This window comes from Ranitomeya variabilis, chromosome 3 (assembly GCF_051348905.1).
Source record: "Ranitomeya variabilis isolate aRanVar5 chromosome 3, aRanVar5.hap1, whole genome shotgun sequence".
Lineage (NCBI taxonomy): Eukaryota > Metazoa > Chordata > Amphibia > Anura > Dendrobatidae > Ranitomeya > Ranitomeya variabilis.
In genome coordinates, this window is record NC_135234.1 from 71,207,656 (window position 1) to 71,229,749 (window position 22,094).

Genomic DNA, 22,094 nt, shown 5'->3' on the forward strand with positions numbered 1-22,094 from the left:
TCTTCACCATTGGGAGCAGGTTTTTTTTTTGTTGCCAAAAAAGATGGCTCCTTGAGACCCTGTATTGATTATCGCCTCTTGAATAAGATCACGGTCAAATTCCAATACCCTTTGCCTTTGCTTTCTGATCTGTTTGCTAGGATTAAGGGGGCTAGTTGGTTTACTAAGATTGACCTTCGAGGGGCATATAATCTTGTTCGTATTAAGCAGGGTGACGAATGGAAAACTGCGTTTAATATGCCCGAAGGCCATTTTGAATACCTTGTGATGCCATTCGGACTCTCTAATGCTCCATCTGTGTTTCAGTCCTTCATGCATGATATATTTCGGAATTATCTTGATAAATTCATGATTGTATATTTGGATGATATTTTGATTTTTTCACATGATTGGGAGTCTCATGTGAAACAAGTCAGGATGGTATTTCAGATCCTTCGTGATAATGCCTTGTTTGTGAAGGGGTCTAAGTGCCTCTTTGGAGTGCAGAAGATTTCTTTTTTGGGCTTCATTTTTTCTCCCTCATCTATAGAAATGGATCCGGTTAAGGTTCAGGCCATTCATGATTGGATCCAGCCCACATCCGTGAAGAGCCTTCAGAAATTTTTGGGCTTTGCTAATTTTTATCGCCGTTTCATTGCCAACTTCTCCTGTGTGGTTAAACCCCTGACCGATTTGACGAAGAAAGGCGCTGATGTGACGAATTGGTCCTCTGCGGCTGTTTCTGCCTTTCAGGAGCTTAAACGCCGATTTACTTCTGCCCCTGTGTTGCGTCAGCCAGATGTTTCTCTTCCTTTTCAGGTTGAGGTTGACGCTTCTGAGATTGGAGCAGGGGCCGTTTTGTCTCAGAGGAATTCTGATGGTTCCTTGATGAAACCGTGTGCCTTCTTTTCTCGAAAGTTTTCGCCTGCGGAACGCAATTATGATGTCGGCAATCGTGAGTTGTTGGCTATGAAGTGGGCATTTGAGGAGTGGCGACATTGGCTTGAGGGGGCCAAGCACCGTATTGTGGTCTTGACCGATCATAAGAATCTGATTTATCTCGAGTCTGCCAAGCGGCTGAATCCTAGACAGGCCCGATGGTCCCTGTTTTTCTCCCGTTTTGATTTTGTGGTCTCGTATCTTCCGGGTTCTAAGAATGTTAAGGCTGATGCCCTCTCTAGGAGCTTTTTGCCTGATTCTCCTGGGGTCCTTGAGCCGGTCGGCATTCTGAAGGAAGGGGTGATTCTTTCTGCCATCTCCCCAGATTTACGACGGGTTCTTCAGGAATTTCAGGCTGATAAACCTGACCGCTGTCCAGTGGGGAAATTGTTTGTTCCTGACAGATGGACTAGTAAAGTGATTTCGGAGGTTCATTGTTCTGTGTTGGCTGGTCATCCTGGGATTTTTGGTACCAGAGATTTGGTTGGTAGGTCCTTTTGGTGGCCTTCTTTGTCACGGGATGTGCGTTCTTTTGTGCAGTCCTGTGGGACTTGTGCGCGGGCTAAGCCTTGCTGTTCCCGCGCTAGTGGGTTGCTTTTGCCTTTGCCGGTCCCTGAGAGGCCTTGGACGCATATTTCTATGGATTTTATTTCGGATCTTCCGGTTTCCCAGAGGATGTCAGTTATCTGGGTGGTTTGTGACCGGTTTTCTAAGATGGTTCATTTGGTACCTTTGCCTAAGTTGCCTTCCTCTTCTGATTTGGTTCCGTTGTTTTTTCAGCATGTGGTTCGTTTGCATGGCATTCCGGAGAATATTGTGTCTGATAGAGGTTCCCAGTTTGTTTCTAGGTTTTGGCGGGCCTTTTGTGCTAGGCTGGGCATTGATTTGTCTTTTTCTTCTGCATTTTATCCTCAGACAAATGGCCAAACTGAGCGAACTAATCAGACTTTGGAAACTTATTTGAGATGCTTTGTGTCTGCTGATCAGGATGATTGGGTGGCTTTCTTGCCATTGGCCGAGTTTGCCCTTAATAGACGGGCTAGTTCTGCTACCTTGGTTTCACCCTTCTTTTGTAACTCTGGTTTTCATCCTCGTTTTTCTTTGGGGCAGGTTGAGCCTTCTGATTGTCCTGGGGTGGACTCTGTGGTTGACAGGTTGCAGCAAATTTGGGCTCATGTTGTTGACAATTTGGTGTTGTCTCAGGAGGGGGCTCAGCGTTTTGCTAACCGTCGTCGGTGTGTTGGTTCCCGGCTTCGGGTTGGGGATTTGGTCTGGTTGTCTTCCCGTCATGTTCCTATGAAGGTTTCTTCCCCTAAGTTTAAGCCTCGGTTTATTGGCCCTTATAGGATTTCTGAGATTATCAATCCAGTGTCTTTCCGTTTGGCCCTTCCAGCCTCTTTTTCCATCCATAATGTTTTTCATAGATCTTTGTTGCGGAAATATGTGGTGCCCGTTGTTCCCTCTGTTGATCCTCCTGCCCCGGTGTTGATTGATGGGGAGTTGGAGTATGTGGTTGAGAAGATTTTGGATTCTCGTTTTTCGAGGCGGAAGCTTCAGTATCTTGTCAAATGGAAGGGTTATGGCCAGGATAATTCTTGGGTTGTTGCCTCCGATGTTCATGCTGAGGATTTGGTTCGTGCCTTTCATTTGGCTCGTCCGGATTGGCCTGGGGGCTCTGGTGAGGGTTCGGTGACCCCTCCTCAAGGGGGGGGTACTGTTGTGAATTCTGCTCTTGGGCTCCCTCCGGTGGTTGTAAGTGGCAGCGCTGCTGTCTCTGAGTCGCAGCATTTGTCAGGTGTGTTCACTTTTTGCAATTCTGACTGGGCTATTTAGTCTTGCTTGACCCTTTAGTCAGTGCCAGTTGTCCATTGTTCCTGGAGGATTCACATCCTTTCCTGGTCTCTCCTGCTTTGCTGTTCATTTCAACAAAGATAAGTTCTGGCCTTGATTTTTGCTGTCCACATGCTGTGGCCTTATTGTTCAGTTCTTTTTCATGTTTTGTCTTGTCCAGCTTGGTCTGTATAAGGATTTGTTTAGCCAAGCTGGTATCTCTGGAGATGCAGATATACCCTCCATATCTTTAGTTAGCTGTGGAGATTTTGTATTTTCTGTGGTGGATATTTTCTAGTGTTTTAATACTGACCGCATAGTACTCTGTCCTATCCTTTCTATTTAGCTAGAAGTGGCCTCTTTTGCTAAATTCTGATTTCAGTCTGTGTATGTTTTTCCCTCTCCTCTCACAGTCAATATTTGTGGGGGGCTGTCTATCCTTTGGGGATTTTCTCTGAGGCAAGATAGTTTTCCCTTTTCTATCTCTAGGGGTAATTAGTCCTCCGGCTGTGTCGAGATGTCCAGGGAGTGTTAGGTACATTCCACGGCTACTTCTATTTGCGGTGTTAAGTTCAGGGTCTGCGGTCAGAACAGGTACCACCTTCTCCAGAGTACGTCTCATGCTGCTCTTAGGCCACCAGATCATAACAGGGGAGATTTGGAGTGGGGATGGGGGATTTAATGTGTAGGGAGAGAGTTGAGGGCACAAAATGAGGAGCAAAGGGGGAGATGGGGCATGTATGTAGAAACAGTACAGTGGAATGGAGGCATGTACGAGAAAACAGTACTGGGAAATGGGGGGCATGTACAGGGAAACAGTACGGGGGAATGGGGGGCATGTACGAGGAAACAGTATGGGGGAATGGGGGGCATGTAGGAGAAAACAGTACGGAGTTCAATGCGATAAACTCACGTGAGCTTCTCGCATCAAGTCCCGGCACTGCCGCCAGCACTTGGGACTGGTTTGTGTGGCTGCATGTATTTCTATGCAGCTGAAGGCTCCGGTCCCGTGTGCCGGTGGCAGTGCTGGGTATTGATGTGAGAGACTCACACAAGTTTCTCACATTGAACTCGCAAATGTGACCCCAGACTTAGAGGAACACTGCCGGAGATTGTAATTAAACACTGCAGAGCTGGGATTTATCCCTGTCTTTCCCAGCTATGCTACTGTGGGATGCTAGCTGGTGCATAAGATGCAGTGACATACAGAAGGCAGAGCAAGGGTTAACAGGTTCTTTATATATAGGAGCAGTACTGGTACAAGCAGGGGGGTAAAGGATGTGATTGGAGGATCGGGGGAACATCAAATGCAATATAATATAACAGATTAACTTGTCAGTCTCTGTGCGCTGGAGGAAGATGGCTGGAAGATCCCTTGGTGGCGTGAGATGTCAACGATCCTGCAGATGAGTGATGCACTTTCTCCTTGCGACGACGAATCCTCCAGGTTCTTTGGCACGTGATCTCCTGATCCGTGCAGATGTTGGAGTAGAGGTGATGGTCGGCCGCACAGAAGAAGCAGAATGTTCAGTAGGCAAGGCCGCAGTAGATGCACACAGTCCAGTGGACACAGCCACATGAACGGGCCAGTCCTTAGCAGGCACCGCAAGGATGGGACTAAGCGGTGGTGAGCAGAGCCAAGGTATGTACTCTATCCTGGTCACTACCCGGTGCAGAAGTCTCTCTGGGCTGAGGGTAGGATGTGTTGGCAGTCTGGCTAGCTGGGGGTATAGGCGTAGCTAGCGGGCATGGGTCTGGGAAAGGGAGTTAACCGTCTCACTACTCACAAGCTCGTGACCTTCCCCCATCTGTCAGGTGCCCTGAACTGCTCCGGTCCACAATCTCTTCCCCCTGAAACACTGGTTACAGCCCTGATGGTTCCAGCCCAGACACTCAGGAGAGACCATCAGCTTGGTTCTCCTCCCTACACTCCCCCGCTCTTTTTCCTCGCCATTCCATGGGCGAGACTCTTCAAGAAGTGTGTGACCGTCTTCTCTTTTCTGCGCGAATTGTTGCCAGATGAAATTCTCTTGGTCATAGCGATTGGGGGGCTTGCCAGCTGTTGTTCTTTCGGAGCATCTCAGATCAGGAAAAGCAGTAGAGCTCTCTTGTGGGGCTGAATCCGGCTGTGGGGGAAGAGCCATGGGGGAGCCTGCATCCTCTGGTTCTAACCTCTTGGAGCTAAATCCTTCACCCCCTTCTTCATCCTCTGCTTCTACCAGGGTATGGACCATCTCAGGAGCCTCGGGCTCTTCTTCTATTCGAACAGGGTTGTTAGACAAGCAGGGTCGGAGCATATGCTGATGAAGAATTCGAGTGGGGGCATCTTCTCTTCCTTCAGGTTGGACTTCATAGACAGGTACCTCTGGATTAACTCTTCTCTTTACCCGATACGGGTCTTTCTCCCAACGTTGTTCCTGCTTGTCTCGAGGGCTCTTCTCCCGCACTAAGACACAGTCTCCAGCTTGAAACTCTGTTGCTGCGGACGAGGTCCTCTCTGCATGTTCTAGCTCCTGTAACCTGGTCTGGACCAACCGGTGTAAGGTCTGCAGATGGTGTCGATGTTCTCAAACCCAGGAGGACACCCCCGTCCATAGGTAGTCTTCTCCTGGATCCAACACCAACTCGGTGATTCCTTTTCCTTCTCAGCTGAACAGAAGAGAGTAAGGTGTATATCCCGTGGTTCGGTGTATTCGATTATTATATACCCACACCAGTTCAGAAACGTACTCTGGCCACCGGGCCTTCCGATCTTCCTCTAGAGTTCTTAACATCTGAATCAGTGTTGAATGGCTCACATGCACCATTACCTTGAGGGTGGTACGGTGTTGTGCGGGACTTGTCAAACCAGTACAGACGGTGGAATTCATCCATTACTTTTCCCAAGAAACAAGCTCCCTTATCAGAGTGAATTCTCTTCAGACACCCATAGGGTTCAATGAAGTTCTTACATATTGCATATGCAGAGGACTCTGCAGTCTGATCCCATGTCAGAGTCACCACGGCAAATTTTGTAAAATGATCCACCATTACCAGGCAATGTTCGTAGCTCTGATGAGCCGGGCCGAGGGTTAGATAGTCTATTGTCAAGAGTTCCAGAGGAGTGGAGGTTATAATGGATTGAACGGGAGCCTTCTGCTTTGGCGGCTTACCCAGCTCACAAGTCCAGCACTTCCTACAGGCCTCGTCCACTTTTGCCTTCAACTGGGGATGGAAGATGAACCGTTATAGCCATTGGAAGGTCTTTTCTGAACCAAAGTGGGCTCCTTGCTCATGTACAGCAACAGCAATTTCAGATAACGACGTTGTTGGAATGAGAACTTGTCAGGTCACATTCGGCTCAGTCCGCAGTTGCGCTTTCCGATATAGTAAGCTGTTATTCATCCTTAGTTGTTCCGACTGTCAAAGGATCCACAACACCTCCGGGGATAAGGTACCCCTTTCTGAAGAGCTTGGAAGTCTCTGAGAAACCACACATCGTCTTAACAAAGCCAGTTCGCCATCTTCCTGTTGAAGCAGAACCCACTCATCTCGAGTTCGTCCCAGTATGTTGCCTTGGACTGAGGTATGTATCTGTCCCTGTGTTGCCACCACCGTCCTGGTGGACCTCCAGAATCTAGGGAACTCTTCATCTTCTAGCTCTTCGTCTCTGTCCCGCTCAGGTTTGATACTCTTCCTCCGGGACAGGGCATCGGCATGGGTATTTTCTGCCCCCCTTCTGTAGGCAATTTTATAATGGAATTTCAACATTCTGGCTACCCAATGCTGTTCTAAGGCCCCCAGTCTCGCATTCTCCAGGTGCGCAAGCGGGTTGTTATCAGTACACACCAACATTTCGGAGCCGGACAGATATTCCACAAATCTCTCCGTCATAGCCCCCACCAATGCTCGCTGCTCCAACTTGAAGGAACTGTAATTGTCTGGATTGTATTCGGAATTGTAAAGGGACCGACTTGCATAAGCGATCACCCACTCTCTTCCGTCCTGCATCTGCAACAACACAGCCCCAAGTCTCAGCAGACTGCCGTCGGTGTGGAGAATGAACGGTTGTGAGAAATCCACGTAAGCCAGGATAGGAGCTTCGATGAGTGCTTTTTTAAGATCTTGAAAGGCCTCTTCTTGGGACTACTCACAGCAAATCTTCCAGTTCTTAGCTCCCGAGGGTACTTTCTTCAACAGCTCCTGTAAGGGCTTTGCCCATTGAGCGAAGTTCTTCACAAACCACCTGCAATAACCGGTCAGTCCCAGGAACGCCCGCTCATCCTTCACAGTCTCCGGAGTGGGCCATTCTTGAATCATGGTGACCTTCCCTCTGGAGGGCTCTACCCCTTCGGCAGGAACGACATGGCCCAAGTATTCAATTTGTGTGCGGAACAGATGGCACTTCTGGGGCTTTACTTTTAGTCTGTGCTTCTGAAGGTGGGCCAACACTTGCTCCAGGTGTTGCAGATGTTCCTTGATTGAAGCCACAAAGACCATAATGTCATCCAGGTAGATGAGCATTGACTCGAAGTTCAAGTCCCCTAGACATCTCTCCATGAGACGTTGAAAAGTTCCGAGAGCGTTGGCTAGGCAAAACGGCATGCGGTTGAACTTATACAATCCCATGGGGAGAATGAAGGCAGTCTTTGCTCGATCCTGTTCAGACATGGGGACTTGCCAGTAGCTGCTGGTGAGGTCCAGAGTGGAGAAGAACCTGGCTTTCCCAAGAGCAGGCAGAGACTCCTCAATCCGGGGCAGCGGGTACAAGTCCCTCACCATACAGGCAATGAGTTTTCGGTAATCCACACAAAAACGCAAGGTGCCGTCTTTCTTTCGTACCAACACAATTGGGGCAGCCCACGGAGTCTCGCTCTCCCGGATCACACTGGCCTGCAACATCTGATTCAACATGCTCTTCACTTACTTCACTGGTACAACTGTGGGGGAATTTGCCGGTAATGCTCCTGTATGGGTGCGGTACTTCCAGTTGGTATTTCATGCGTAATGGCTGTGGTGCAGCCATAATCATCTTCGTGGGGGAGAAGACTTCCTTATACTTTCCCAACAGAGCTTCTTCCTGTTGCACCTGAGCGGATTCAAGTTCGGCCAGTTCAGCCCACATTTCTTCCAATATGGGTCAGCCCTCCTTGATGTAACGTGGTTCTGACACTGAAATGGAGTTCACGGACACAGTCTAGGGGTCTCCAGGTTGTACCTCCAATTGCACTGTTTGAGGGGGCATTACTTTTTCAGGTAGGTTCATTATTCGGGCCACCACATTTCTGGGCACAGCAGCAATGTCCTGATCTCCTAAGTTAATGCACCGCACCGGAACGGTCCCCTTCCTTACAATCGCCATTAGGAGTCCCGTGGGTAGCTGTTCAGAAGAGGATTGTTTGATTTGGACCTCAAACCCCTCCAACGGGACACAAGCATGAATGGGCAGGGACAGCATTGTTTGTCCTGATGGAAGAACAATTTTGGTGGAGGCCAGGACAATTACTTTTCCTAACACTCCTCCCTCACAGTTAGACTCCTGTACTTGTGCCACTCATGCTAGTTGTTGGAAAATTCTTCTCTGTGGTGTATGTGGGCCCCACTGTTTCAAAGTCTCATTAGAGGGGTCTCTGAGGAGAAGGCTTCCAAACTCCTTTAGCACATTCATCCCCAAGCAGGGGTTAAGGGATGTAATTGGAGGACGGGGGGAAAGTCAAATGCAATAGAATATAGCAGATTAACTTATCAGTCTCTGTGCGCTGGAGGAAGGTGGCTCCAAGATCCCTTGACGGCGCTGCAGGCGGCGCAATATGTCTCCAATCCGGTCCCGCAGATGGGCGATGTACTTTCTCCTTGCGACGATGAATCCTCCGGGTTCTTTGGCATGTGATCTCCTGATCAATGCACATGGTGGAGTAGAGGTGATGGTCGGCGGCACAGAAGAAAAAGCAGAAAGTTCAGTAGGCAAAGCCACAGTAGAAGCACACAGTCCCGCGGACACAGCCACAGGCACGGGCCGGTCCTTAGCAGGCACCACAAGGATAGGACTAAGTGGTGCCTCCGTGTTGGTGAGCGGAGCCTAGGTACATACTCTATCCTGGTCACTATCCAGTGCGGAAGACTCTCTGGGCTGAGGGTAGGATGTGTCGGCAGTCTGGCTAGCTGGGGGTATTGGCATAGCTAGCGGGCGTGGGTCCGTGGAGATGGAGTTATCATCTCACTACTCACAAGCTCGTTCCCAGCCAAGTGTCCCATCTTCCCGCTCAAACTGCTATTTATGCCGGACCCACCCCCATCAGTCAGGTGCCCTTAACAACTCCGGTCCACAATCTCTTCCCCCTGAAACACTGGTGACAGCCCCGAAGGTTCCAGCCCAGACACGCAGGAGAGACCGTCAGCTTGGCTCTCCTCCCTATACTACATCACAAAAAGCTGGGCTACCTGTTCAACGAATCTTTTGCCAAGCAGACAGCAGCCAACTGTACACCTAACCAGGAGACCCCTCTCTACTCGCCGCAGAGCTAGCACTCCTTCAATGAGGATGACAACAAGTAACCGATGCTGCAGTGATTGCAATATATGTATATGTCAAGATGGACCAGATGTTTTATTTGTCATAGAGCCAACTTAACATATATCAGCAAACACGACAAACTGACTAAACAGCCAGATTCAATTGCACCTGCACTTTTCTCTGTCAGATAACCTCATGGATTTCTGAGATAGCAGATTAGACCAGTACCAAAAACTGGTCCTGCCTTGTCCAGCCTCCAGTGAATTGTCATAGAATACATTCATTATGGCAGGGAACTTTGTCACATCAAAGCTGCCCAGATTGTCTTACACAAGCATGGAAAGCTTACATTTGTCAAAATTAATCAAACATGGAACAGTGCAGATTTCTTTCACCTATGGCTGATTCCCATGAGTAGGTCAGCCAACGAAGCGGCCTGCCTGTCCATTGTGTTCTACACTGCTCTGCTTTCACCAGTGCTAATGCGATCTGCCTAACCAAGTATCTCCTGCCTGTCCACCATGTTATATTTATACTTTGCTGCTGCGTCTGCCAATGTAGGCCCTATACAGGCAGACATCTCTTTGCATCTCTATTCATATTTTGCACTCTGTGGTTGCTACTGTTGATACTCCCATTACCAATAAACAGCCACAAATCACCTGTTTGTCTAGTGTGTTCTTTAGCTATAATATACTTCTGCTGGAACCCATTCCTGTATAGAGTAAATAAACCTAATGCTGCTCAAAAAATTGATAACTTTTTCACAACTTTTTAAAAGTCAATTTCTTCTTCTCTTTCTAGACAGCAAACCTGTTGCTACTAAAAAAAATGAATACTTTTCAGATGGCTTGATAAAAAGCGATTGCTTCTTAATTTGATAAAGAACAAATCTTTTGCTAATCCCAAAATAGGGATAATTTTAGGAAGGCTTTTTAAAAAGTAATTGCTTCTTCTCTTTTCAAACATAAAAACTAGAGATAATTTTTGGATGACTAGTTAAAAAGCTATAGCTTCTTCATTTAACAAACAACAAACATGACGCTACTCCCTAAACAGGGATAATTTTTGGACCACCGCTTATGAAAAAGCCATGGATTCTTTCATGCACCCACAGGTGTACAAAGATTAGCAAGGCAAGTATTGGCCTCCAAAAGTGATAATTTTTCAACCATTTCAATACTTTAAACAGCATAAAAAGTCTGTTAGTGTACTGTGTTATTAAGCAGACTGTTTCTGTTAAAGAGCTTGAAAGGAGTTCCACACAATATTAGGAGACGCCAGAGTGTTACAAAGGAAAAAGGAAGTGAAGACACTTCAACCCAGAAATAAAAGGAAAAAAAAATTATTTTGGCATGTCAAACCAAGTGAAACACATGAGAAACACCTGACGCATTTATGGCACATAAAAAGCTCCTCCCATGATTAAGGGCGCTTTTATTTGCCAGAAACGCATCAGATGTTTCTCATGTTTTTAACTTGGTTTGACATACCGAAATAAAGTTTTTTTATTTTATTTCTGGGTTGGAGTGCCTTCACTTCCTTTTTCCTTTCTAATTTTTGCTGTGCTCACCAGCGGATAGCGCACCCACTCAGCCTTTGAATTGGACTCTACGTGCTCTATCAGTGACAAACCACTTCGTAACACTCTGCTCCCTATGAAAGGGGAAGTGAACGAAAAAAGCACAATAATCCCAAGTACAATAAAATATCATTTTTTAATACAAATTTCTTACAATGAATCCAAATGTTAAAATACAAATCAAGACCTCAGATGTGAGGGACACCTGGCTAAAGAATCCATTAAACACATAACATCAAATATCCTTTTGCTATATAGCATTATAAAAAGTCACAAAGGAGAGAAATCAATTAAACCCCTACATCCCCTTAGCTGATAATATATATAACCTCCTTGTATAGTTAGCCTATATATCAGAGCTAATTGTGAATGAGCTTGGTCAATTTATGTCCTTGCTTCTTATCACACCTGATATGCCTCTATCTAAAAATCCCCAGCATAGCTACTATATAAACAATTCAAAGATCAGCATAAATGTGCATAAGTCTCTCCTTAGTAACTTACTGAATATGTGGATTAGATGCTGTGTCCCTCGACCCCGACGCGCGTTTCGTACACACTTCTTCAGGGAACACGCCTCTCTGTCCTTTCCCAGCACCTGCGCACTGCAGTAATTTACTCTGCCCTCAACAGGGCAGATAAGTACGCCTGCGCAAGAGCGCCGATGCTGGCGAGCGATGAAGAAGCAGGAGGGCGGCAGCTCAAGAAGATCGATGGCGCCGGACCCGGACCTGTGACTCCCATTGGACCGGACAGCCCCCAAGGTGAGTATAATAAAACTTATTTTTCTTCACTTGCCAGTCGGACCGGGGGTTTATCTACAGCATTACAGAATGCTGTAGATAAGCCCTGAAAGGCAGTGGCCATATCTTATAGCGGCAAAATCTGCTGACAGGTTCCCTTTAATGGGCAGTTGAAGGATTTGTAGTATTGGTATTTGCAGTGCTTTTTTTTTTTTAGTTTTTCAAATTGGAATATCAAAAAGTGTTATCAGTTCTAACATATAGACATTCGATAGCACATTCACCATCAATATATTAACACAATACATACATACATACATTCGTGTTCTTAGCATTGCAAACAGCAGAGAGTAAAGGGGTACAGAAGGTTTGGCAGTGCTAAGTTATGAATGATATTTACTACATCTAACTTAAGAGCACAGGAGCCAGGCTACGCGTTGTGATGTGGTATGCTGCCACCTAGTGGTCTCACCTCACAGGTGCAAGGCAAGAAGACGAAGAAAACTGTAGGAGTCAGTATCATGTTCACAAACTGCCTCTGTTTTGCTATGGCTGGATTGGTTATGCAGCCTCCCTGCCATCATCTTAGAGTAAAACAGGATCTATAACAAACCTGGAGAATTAACAAGCTTCAGTGTCAGATACAGATGCATCTTTTTTTGCGAAAAATATATAAAAATGTTAAAATGTAATTAATGTATATCCTATAGGTGATTATATAGCGTTACTACTATTATACAGGAGGCTCCTTACATTTTGCTTAGGAGCCTTAAAGGGGTTTTCCAGTTTTATAATAAAAATCTGCCGTCACATTTTAGAAAATTTAAACAACTTACAATTCAATTTGCACAAATTGCAAAAATAATGCCAGTAGCAATGTTACACAAAGAGGGTCTGATGAGCCTGAGAAGGATCATGTGACCTCGCGGCGGCACAGACATCCCCACAATGCCTTTCATGTGCTAGGCCAAATCACATGACATAGCACAGCCAATCAGGAGAGACTACCATAGCCTGTATGATAACAGAGGCAGGAAATTTAGTAGCCATTTTGTAGTGATTCTTTATAGTGATAGGACATAACAGCTGAGAGCCCGGCCTCATCCAAAATACTGAGGACACACTGATCCAAAATACTGATACCATCGGTACCATTTTTTCACAAAACCTGATTAGATGTGTGAATGAGGCGTAATGATACTTAGCAATAATGATAAGTAGCAAAAGATTTAAAATACTGAAGAGACACAACAGATTGTGTGTGTGACAGGACAGCAGTGAAAAACAGCTACTATTCATTTAACCACAACCAATTATGTTGAGTTCACTTTGATATCACTAGGACCTTACTCACACGTTCCTGTTTAGACTCATATGTGAAAAAAATGGACATATTTCCAAGTACTTGCACTGACACATGGTCCTTGAAAAACACAGACATGTGAACAGCACCATAGATTATATTGGGTACATGTTGTATACATGAAAAAAATGGAGACAACACAGACGTGTGACTGAGGCCTCAGGCTGTTTGCATTAAAGAGATTAAAAAGTGTTAAATACAACCCTAGGGGAGCTAAGAGCATTACACCTGTGTTTTCAGGGCATTTGGAGGCTTACCAGTACCTGCAATTAGTGGGAATCGATTTTTTTAAATTATCACTTAAAGGGAACCTGCCACCCCAAAAATCGTATATGAGCTAAGGCCCCCGGCATCAGGGGCTTATCTACAGCATTCTGTAATGCATTCTGTAATGCTGTAGATAAGCCCCCGATGTTATATTATACTCACCCAGGGGCGGTCCCGCTGCAGTCCGGTCCGATGGGCATCGTGGTCCGGTCCGGCGCCTCCTATCTTCATACGATCCCATCCTCTTGTTGTCTTCCTGTCACAGCTCGTGCGCAGGCGTACTTGTGTAACAACTGAAATTATGTCTTATATTCTAGGTTCTTCAAAGTAGCCACCTTTTGCTTTGATGACTGCTTTGCACACTCTTGCATTCTCTTGATGAGCTTCAAGAGGTAGTCACCGGGAATGATCTTCCAACAATCTAATAATAATGTAATGATGGCCACTCGTTTTTCTTTACTTAGCTGCTTTTTTCTTGCCATAATACAAATTCTAACAGTCTATTCAGTAGGACTATCCAGCTGTGCATCCACCAGACTTCTGCTCAACACAATTGATGGTCCCAACCCCATTTATAAGGCAAGAAATCCCACTTATTAAACCTGACAGGGCACACCTGTGAAGTGAAAACCATTCCCGGTGACTACCTCTTGAAGCTCATCAAGAGAATGCCAAGAGTGTGCAAAGCAGTTGGAGCGCCCCGTCAGGGCAGTGGGGTTCTCGGTACCGGGTCCGGTCGGCTCAAAGGGGGATGTCACGGTGGCTGACCCAGTCCGTGGCCCTGGGACGTCCGTATAAAGGAAAAGGTCTTCAAAGGGATAAAGTTTATGTTCGTGACGCCACCTGTGGTATTCGGTCAGGGTGACCGACGCTGCTTTAAGGGGTCCGCTGGGGTGATGTTATGGCAGCTAGATGGTATACCTTCCCACAGGTGAAGTATGTCCCCAGGGCTTCCCAGTGTGTAGATGGTAGAATGGTGAGAGGCACAGTGAAGAACGAGGACACAAGGTTGCAGTCTCTTTACCTTTACTGAAGACTTCAGTATTCACAGTCCAGGGCACCAGACCACAGGGTAGGTAGGGTCCTGCCAGTTTGGAGGCAAGTCCAGAGTTCCCTTGTCCAGGTGGAGAATAAAAGCCTTTCCTCTAGCGCAGTGGTGATGTAGTCCCTTACTGCTAAGCTTCTCATAAGGTCCTCACAGATGTTATCTCTCTCTGTCCTCCGTATAGGATAGGACATACCCGTATGACTGGTGACTTGAGGAGGTTTATAGGGACTCTAGCATGCCCCAGCCTCTAAGGTTGTCACCGTGCCTCCTGGGTGTTAGGTCGGACAGGTAACGTAGAGTTCAGCTGTCTTGCTGTTCTCTGATGTAAGTCATAGAGGTCCTTACAACCTCGGTTTTCCGGCTACCGGTCTCTGCGCCTCAGAAGGAGGCAGCCTGCTCGGGGCTGGTCCCCTTCTTGTATCCTCTCCTGTGCTCCTTCTCCTGCATGCTCGCTGCAAACAATTTGGCCTTCAAATGTCTCTTTCTGGGAGCTGCAGCTCTGTGGGAATGCACAGCTCCGTGGACCCTCTGTCCTTCTCAGACGGATGTCTGGAACTGAGTCCTGTCTGGAACTAACTAACTTTCCCTACAGAATACCAGTTATATATATATGGGGAATCACCTAGTAAATAGGATCAGAAGCTCCCCTGGTGGTCTGGAGTGTGAAGTGTTGCATGTTTGTGGTACCTGGATGCAGTTATTCTTCCTTGCCTCCAAATGTAGCATCACTCTCCCCAGAAGGAAAGCAATACCACTGTGATGAACAGGACCCTGGGGCACCACACAGCCATCAAAGCAAAAGGTGGCTACTTTGAAGAACCTAGAATATAAGACATACCCGTATTTTTTGGACTTTAAGACGCACCGGACTATAAGGCGCACCCAGGTTTTAGAGGTGGAAAATAGGGAAAAAAATATTTGAAGCAAAAAAAATGTGGTAAAATATTTAATAACATAAATAACATACTATTATATGTGGTGTTATTATATATAATAGTATGTTATTATGTTGGAAGCTGCGGGACCAGTGTGGTGTCTGTGAAGTACGATATGAAGACGCTGGAGGGTGAGTATAAGGGCTCATTTCCACATGCGAGGCACACGTCCGTATCTCGCATGTGGAAACCAAGCTCTGGCGCCGGCACTTTGGAGCGGAGCGTGCGGCTCCATGTGTTCCTATGCGGCCGCACGCTCCGCTCTGGAGTGCCGGCTCCACAGCTTGGTTTCTACATGCGAGATACGGACGTGTGCCTCGCATGTGGAAATGAGCCCTAAGAATGGGTGCACAGGGCTTATAGTGAAAGCACCACTCCAGCACTGCAAAATAACACTGGAGTGCTGCTTTAAAATACCATGGGAGAACTATAACTCCCAGCATGTCCTGCAGATCCTATGACATGCTGGGAGTTATAGTTCACCAAAGGAGTGGCAGAGTGCTTTATTGTGTTTTGTAAAGACTGACCTCTTAATTGTGGCAGCCAGCCACACTGTGGTGAGGTAAAAGCCGGAGCATCCCATGGCTGCACACACACAGAGCCCTCCCTGTTGTTATTGCCTTTCCACAGCGCAGGACATAAGAGGAAGCTGCAGATTCTAGGTGGGAGTCTGAAGGACCTGTGATGATGTCAGAAGAGGGAGGGCTCTGAGCTGCCATGTGATGCTCCAGCCCGCCCACTTCTGACATCACACATGTCCTCCCTGTGCACCAGACAGCTCAGCGTCCAGCACAGGCAGGTATGCAGCGATCTCCTGGCCCCTGCTGCTGCCTCCTCCTGCCCCGGACACACAGATTCTCCCCGGAATCAGTGCTGGGGAAACTGTGTGTCGCTGCTTAAGTGCAGTATTCATTTTCTGCTCCCGACTCACCGCTCAGCTGATCGGTGGGCGGGGAGCAGCTAATAAATATTCACTGCATTTAATCAGCGGGGCCATGTGCTTTCCCCAGCAGCTGATTCCGGGCAGCAGGGACATCCTGAAGTGGGATAACAGTGCGATCCCACTCGCTGCTGCCCCCCTCCCAACATGCTATATCCGTACTATAAGACGCACCCACACTTTCCTCCCAAATTTGGAGGAAAAAAAGTGCGTCTTATAGTCCGAAAAATACGGTAATTTCAGTTGTTTCACACTTTTTTGTTAAGTATATAATTCCACATGTGTTAATTCATAGTTTTGATGCCTTCAGTGTGAATTTACAACTTTCATAGTCATGAAAATACAGAAAATCTTTAAATGAGGTGTGTCCAAACTTTTGGTCTTTGGTATATATATATACTGCTCAAAAAAATAAAGGGAACACTAAAATCCCCCATCCTAGATATTACTGAATGAAATATTCCAGTTGTAAATCTTTATTCATTACATAGTGGAATGTGTTGAGAACAATAAAACCTAAAAATGATCAACGTTAATCACAACTAACATCCCACAGAGGTCTGGAGTTGGAATGATGCTCAAAATCAAAGTGGAAAATGAAGTTACAGGCTGATCCAACTTCAGTGTAAATGCCTCAAGACAAGGAAATGATGCTCAGTAGTGTGTGTGGCTTCCACATGTCTGTATGATCTCCCTACAGTGCCTGGGCTGTTGTGAATTAGAATTTTTGGCTCCCTCTTGTGGTCACTAGTGGTATGACTCTGGGATTGTCTTTTTTCTGTTTGGCACTCACCTGGGTCGTTAGTCCAGGGGTGTTGCTATATTAACTTCCTGGATCCTTAGTCCAGTGCCTGGCATCGTTGTAATCAGATCCTTCTGTTGCTCCTGTCTGCTGGTCCTGGCTCTTGCAAAATTAAGCTAAGTCTTGCTTCTTTGTTTTTTGAGTTACTTGCTTTGCTACTATTTTTGTCCAGCTTGTACTAAATGTGATTTCTGACCTTGCTGGAAGCTCTGGGGGGCTGGTGTTCTCCCCCCGGCCGTTAGACGGTTCGGGGGTTCTTGAATATCCAGCGTGGATATTTTAATAGGGTTTTTGCTGACCATATAAGTCATCTTACTATATTCTGCTATTAGCTAGTGGGCCTCTCTTTGCTAAATACCTAGCTCATTCTTATGTTTGTCTTTTCCTCTTACCTCACCGTTATTATTTGTTGGGGGCTTGTATCCAACTTTTGGGGGTCTTTTCTCTGGAGGCAAGAAAGGTCTTTCTTTTCCCTTCTAGGGTTAGTTAGTTCTCCGGCTGGCGCGAGACGTCTAGAACCAACTTAGGCACGTTCCCCGGCTACTTCTATTTGTGGTGCTAGGATTAGATATATGGTCAGCCCAGTTACCACTGCCCTATGAGCTGGTTTTTTGTGTTTGCAGACTTGGTATTTATTCCTGAGACCCTCTGCCATTGGGGTCATAACAGTATGCCAGGCCTACATTGAATGTTTAATGCATTGCAGAAGTGGGATATAAGAAAGGAAATTCTGAATTTTTTTTTTTTTCCTCTCTTCCTCCCCTTTACCTCTGAGTGGCTTGAGCTTGCTGCCGACATGAATGTCCAGACCTTGATTACAAGTGTGGACCAGCTTGCTGCTCGTGTGCAAAGCATACAAGATTTTGTTACCAGTAGTCCTATGTCTGAACCTAAAATACCTATTCCTGAATTGTTTTCTGGAGACCGATTTAAGTTTAGGAATTTCAGGGATAATTGTAAATTGTTTCTATCCCTGAGACCCCGTTCATCTGGAGACTCAGTTCAGCAAGTTAAAATTGTTATCTCTTTTTTACGGGGCGACCCTCAGGATTGGGCCTTCTCGCTAGCGCCAGGACATCCGGCATTGGCAAATATTGATGCGTTTTTTCTGGCGCTCGGATTGCTTTACGAGGAACCCAATCTTGAGGTTCAGGCAGAAAAAGCCTTGCTGGCTATTTCTCAGGGCCAGGATGAAGCTGAAGTGTATTGCCAAAAATTTCGGAAATGGTCCGTGCTTACTCAGTGGAATGAGTGTGCTCTGGCCGCAAACTTCAGAAATGGCCTTTCTGAAGCCATTAAGAATGTGATGGTGGGTTTCTCCATTCCTACAGGTCTGAATGATTCCATGGCACTGGCTATTCAAATTGACCGGCGTTTGCGGGAGCGCAAAACCGCTAATCCTCTGGTGGTGTTGTCTAAACAAACACCTGATTTGATGCAATGTGATAGAATTCAGACCAGAAATGAGCGGAAAAATCATAGACGTCAGAATGGGTTGTGTTTTTACTGTGGTGATTCTACACATGTTATATCAGCATGCTCTAAACGCCTAACAAGGGTTGATAGTCCTGTCGCCATTGGTAATTTGCAACCTAAATTTATTTTGTCTGTGACTTTAATTTGCTCATTGTCCTCCTACCCTGTTATGGCGTTTGTGGATTCAGGTGCTGCCCTGAGTCTTATGGATCTGTCATTTGCCAAGCGCTGTGGTTTTGTTCTTGAGCCGTTGGTTAATCCTATCCCTCTGAGGGGTATTGATGCTACGCCATTGGCGGAAAATAAACCGCAGTTTTGGACACAGGTAACCATGTGCATGACTCCTGAACATCGGGAGGTGATTCGTTTTCTTGTTTTGCATAAAATGCATGATTTGGTCGTTTTGGGGTTGCCATGGTTACAGACTCATAATCCAGTCTTGGATTGGAGGGCAATGTCTGTGTCAAGTTGGGGCTGTCAGGGTATTCATGGTGATTCCCCGCCGGTGTCTATTGCTTCCTCTACTCCTTCGGAAGTTCCTGAGTATTTGTCTGATTATCAGGATGTGTTCAGCGAGTCCAGGTCCAGTGTTCTGCCTCCTCATAGGGACTGTGACTGTGCCATAGATTTGATTCCAGGTAGCAAATTTCCTAAGGGAAGACTATTTAATCTGTCTGTACCTGAGCATACCGCAATGCGTTCGTATATCAAGGAATCTCTGGAGAAGGGGCATATCCGTCCTTCCTCTTCCCCTCTTGGTGCGGGATTCTTTTTTGTGGCCAAGAAGGACGGATCTTTGAGACCTTGTATTGACTATCGGCTTTTGAATAAAATCACTGTTAAATTTCAGTATCCTTTGCCTCTGTTGTCAGACTTGTTTGCCCGAATTAAAGGTGCCAAGTGGTTCACCAAGATAGATCTTCGTGGTGCGTACAACCTTGTGCGCATTAACCCCTTCACCCCAAAGCCTGTTTTCACCTAAGTGACACGGCCAATTTTTACAATTCTGACCACTGTCACTTTATGAGGTCATAACTCTGAAACGCTTCAACGGATCCTGGTGATTCTGAGATTGTTTTCTCGTGACATATTGTACTTTATGATAGTGGTAAAACTTCTTCGATATGACTTGCATTTATTTGTGAAAAAAACAGAAATTTGTCGAAAATTATGAAAATTTAGCAATTTTCAAATTTTTCGTTTTTATGCCCTTAAATTAGAGAGTTATATCACATAATATAGTTAATAAACAACATTTCCCACATGTCTGCTTTACATCAGCACAATTTTGGAAACATAATTTTTTTTTGTTAGGGAGTTATAAGGGTTAAAAGTTGACCAGCGATTTCTCATTTTTGCAACAAAATTTGCAAAACCATTTTTTTTACGGACCACCTCACACTTGAAGTGACTTTGAGGGGTCTATATGACAGAAAATGTCCAAAAGTGACACCATTCTAAAAACTGCACCCCTCAAGGTACTCTAAACCACATTCAAAAAGTTTATTAACCCTTCAGGTGCTTCACAGGAATTTTTGGAATGTTTACAAAAAATTGAACATTTAACTTTTTTTTCACAAAATTTTTACTTCAGATCCAATTTGTTTTATTTTACCAAGGGTAACAGGAGAAATTGGACCAAAAAAGTCGTTGTACAATTTGTCCTGAGTACGCCGATACCCCACATGTTGGGGTAAACCATTGATTGGGCACATGGCAGAGCTCGGAAGGGAAGGAGCGCCATTTGACTTTTCAATGCAAGATTTGCTGGAATTGAGATCGGAGCCCATGTCGCGATTGGAGAGCCCCTGACGTTCCTAAACAGTGGAAACCCCCACAAGTGACACCATTTTGGAAAGTAGACCCTCTAAGGAACTAATCTAGATGTGTGGTGAGCACTTTGAACCTCCAAGTGCTTCACAGAAGTTTATAATGTAGAGCCGTAAAAAAAATTAATATTAATTTTCACAAAAAATGATCTTTTTGCCCCAAATTTTTTATTTTCCCAAGGGTAGCAGGATAAATTGGACCCCAAAAGTTGTTGTGCAATTTGTCCTGAGTACGCTGATACCCCATATGTGGGGGTAAACCACTGTTTGGGCGCATGGCAGAGCTCGGAAGGGAAGGAGCGCCATTTGACTTTTCAATGCAAAATTGGCTGGAATTGAGATCGGAACCCATGTCGTGTTTGGAGAGCCCCTGACGTGCCTAAACAGTGCAAACCCCCACAAGTGACACCATTTTGGAAAGAAGACCCCCTAAGGAACTTATCTAGATGTGTGGTGAGCACTTTGAACCTCCAAGTGCTTCACAGAAGTTTATAATGTAGAGCCGTAAAAAAAAATTAATATTAATTTTCACAAAAAATGATCTTTTTGCCCCAAATTTTTTATTTTCCCAAGGGTAGCAGGATAAATTGGATGCCAAAAGTTGTTGTGCAATTTGTCCTGAGTACGCTGATACTTCATATATGGGGATAAACCACTGTTTGGGCGCATGGCAGAGCTCGGAAGGGAAGGAGCGCCATTTGACTTTTCAATGCAAAATTGGCTGGAATTGAGATCGGAACCCATGTCGTGTTTGGAGAGCCCCTGACGTGCCTAAGCAGTGGAAACCCCCACAAGTGACACCATTTTGGAAAGAAGACCCCCTAAGGAACTTATCTAGATGTGTGGTGAGCACTTTGAACCTCCAAGTGCTTCACAGAAGTTTATAATGTAGAGCCGTAAAAAAAAATTAATATTAATTTTCACAAAAAATGATCTTTTTGCCCCAAATTTTTTATTTTCCCAAGGGTAGCAGGATAAATTGGATGCCAAAAGTTGTTGTGCAATTTGTCCTGAGTACGCTGATACTTCATATATGGGGATAAACCACTGTTTGGGCGCATGGCAGAGCTCGGAAGGGAAGGAGCGCCATTTGACTTTTCAATGCAAAATTGGCTGGAATTGAGATCGGAACCCATGTCGTGTTTGGAGAGCCCCTGACGTGCCTAAACAGTGGAAACCCCCACAAGTGACACCATTTTGGAAAGAAGACCCCCTAAGGAACTTATCTAGATGTGTGGTGAGCACTTTGAACCTCCAAGTGCTTCACAGAAGTTTATAATGTAGAGCCGTAAAAAAAAATTAATATTAATTTTCACAAAAAATGATCTTTTTGCCCCAAATTTTTTATTTTCCCAAGGGTAGCAGGATAAATTGGATGCCAAAAGTTGTTGTGCAATTTGTCCTGAGTACGCTGATACTTCATATATGGGGATAAACCACTGTTTGGGCGCATGGCAGAGCTCGGAAGGGAAGGAGCGCCATTTAACTTTTCAATGCAAAATTGGCTGGAATTGAGATCGGAACCCATGTCGTGTTTGGAGAGCCCCTGACGTGCCTAAACAGTGGAAACCCCCACAAGTGACACCATTTTGGAAAGAAGACCCCCTAAGGAACTTATTTAGATGTGTGGTGAGCACTTTTAACCCCCAGTTGTTTCACTAAAGTTTAGAATGTAGCGCTGTGAAAATCAAAAAATCATTTTTTCTTTCCACAAAATGATGTTTTAGCCCGCAATTTTTTTCCCCCAAGGGTAACAGGAGAAATTGGACCACAAAAGTTATTGTCCAATTTGTCCTGAGTACGCTGATACCCCATACATTGGGGGGAACCACTGTTTGGGCGCACGGCAGAGCTCGGAAGGGAAGGAG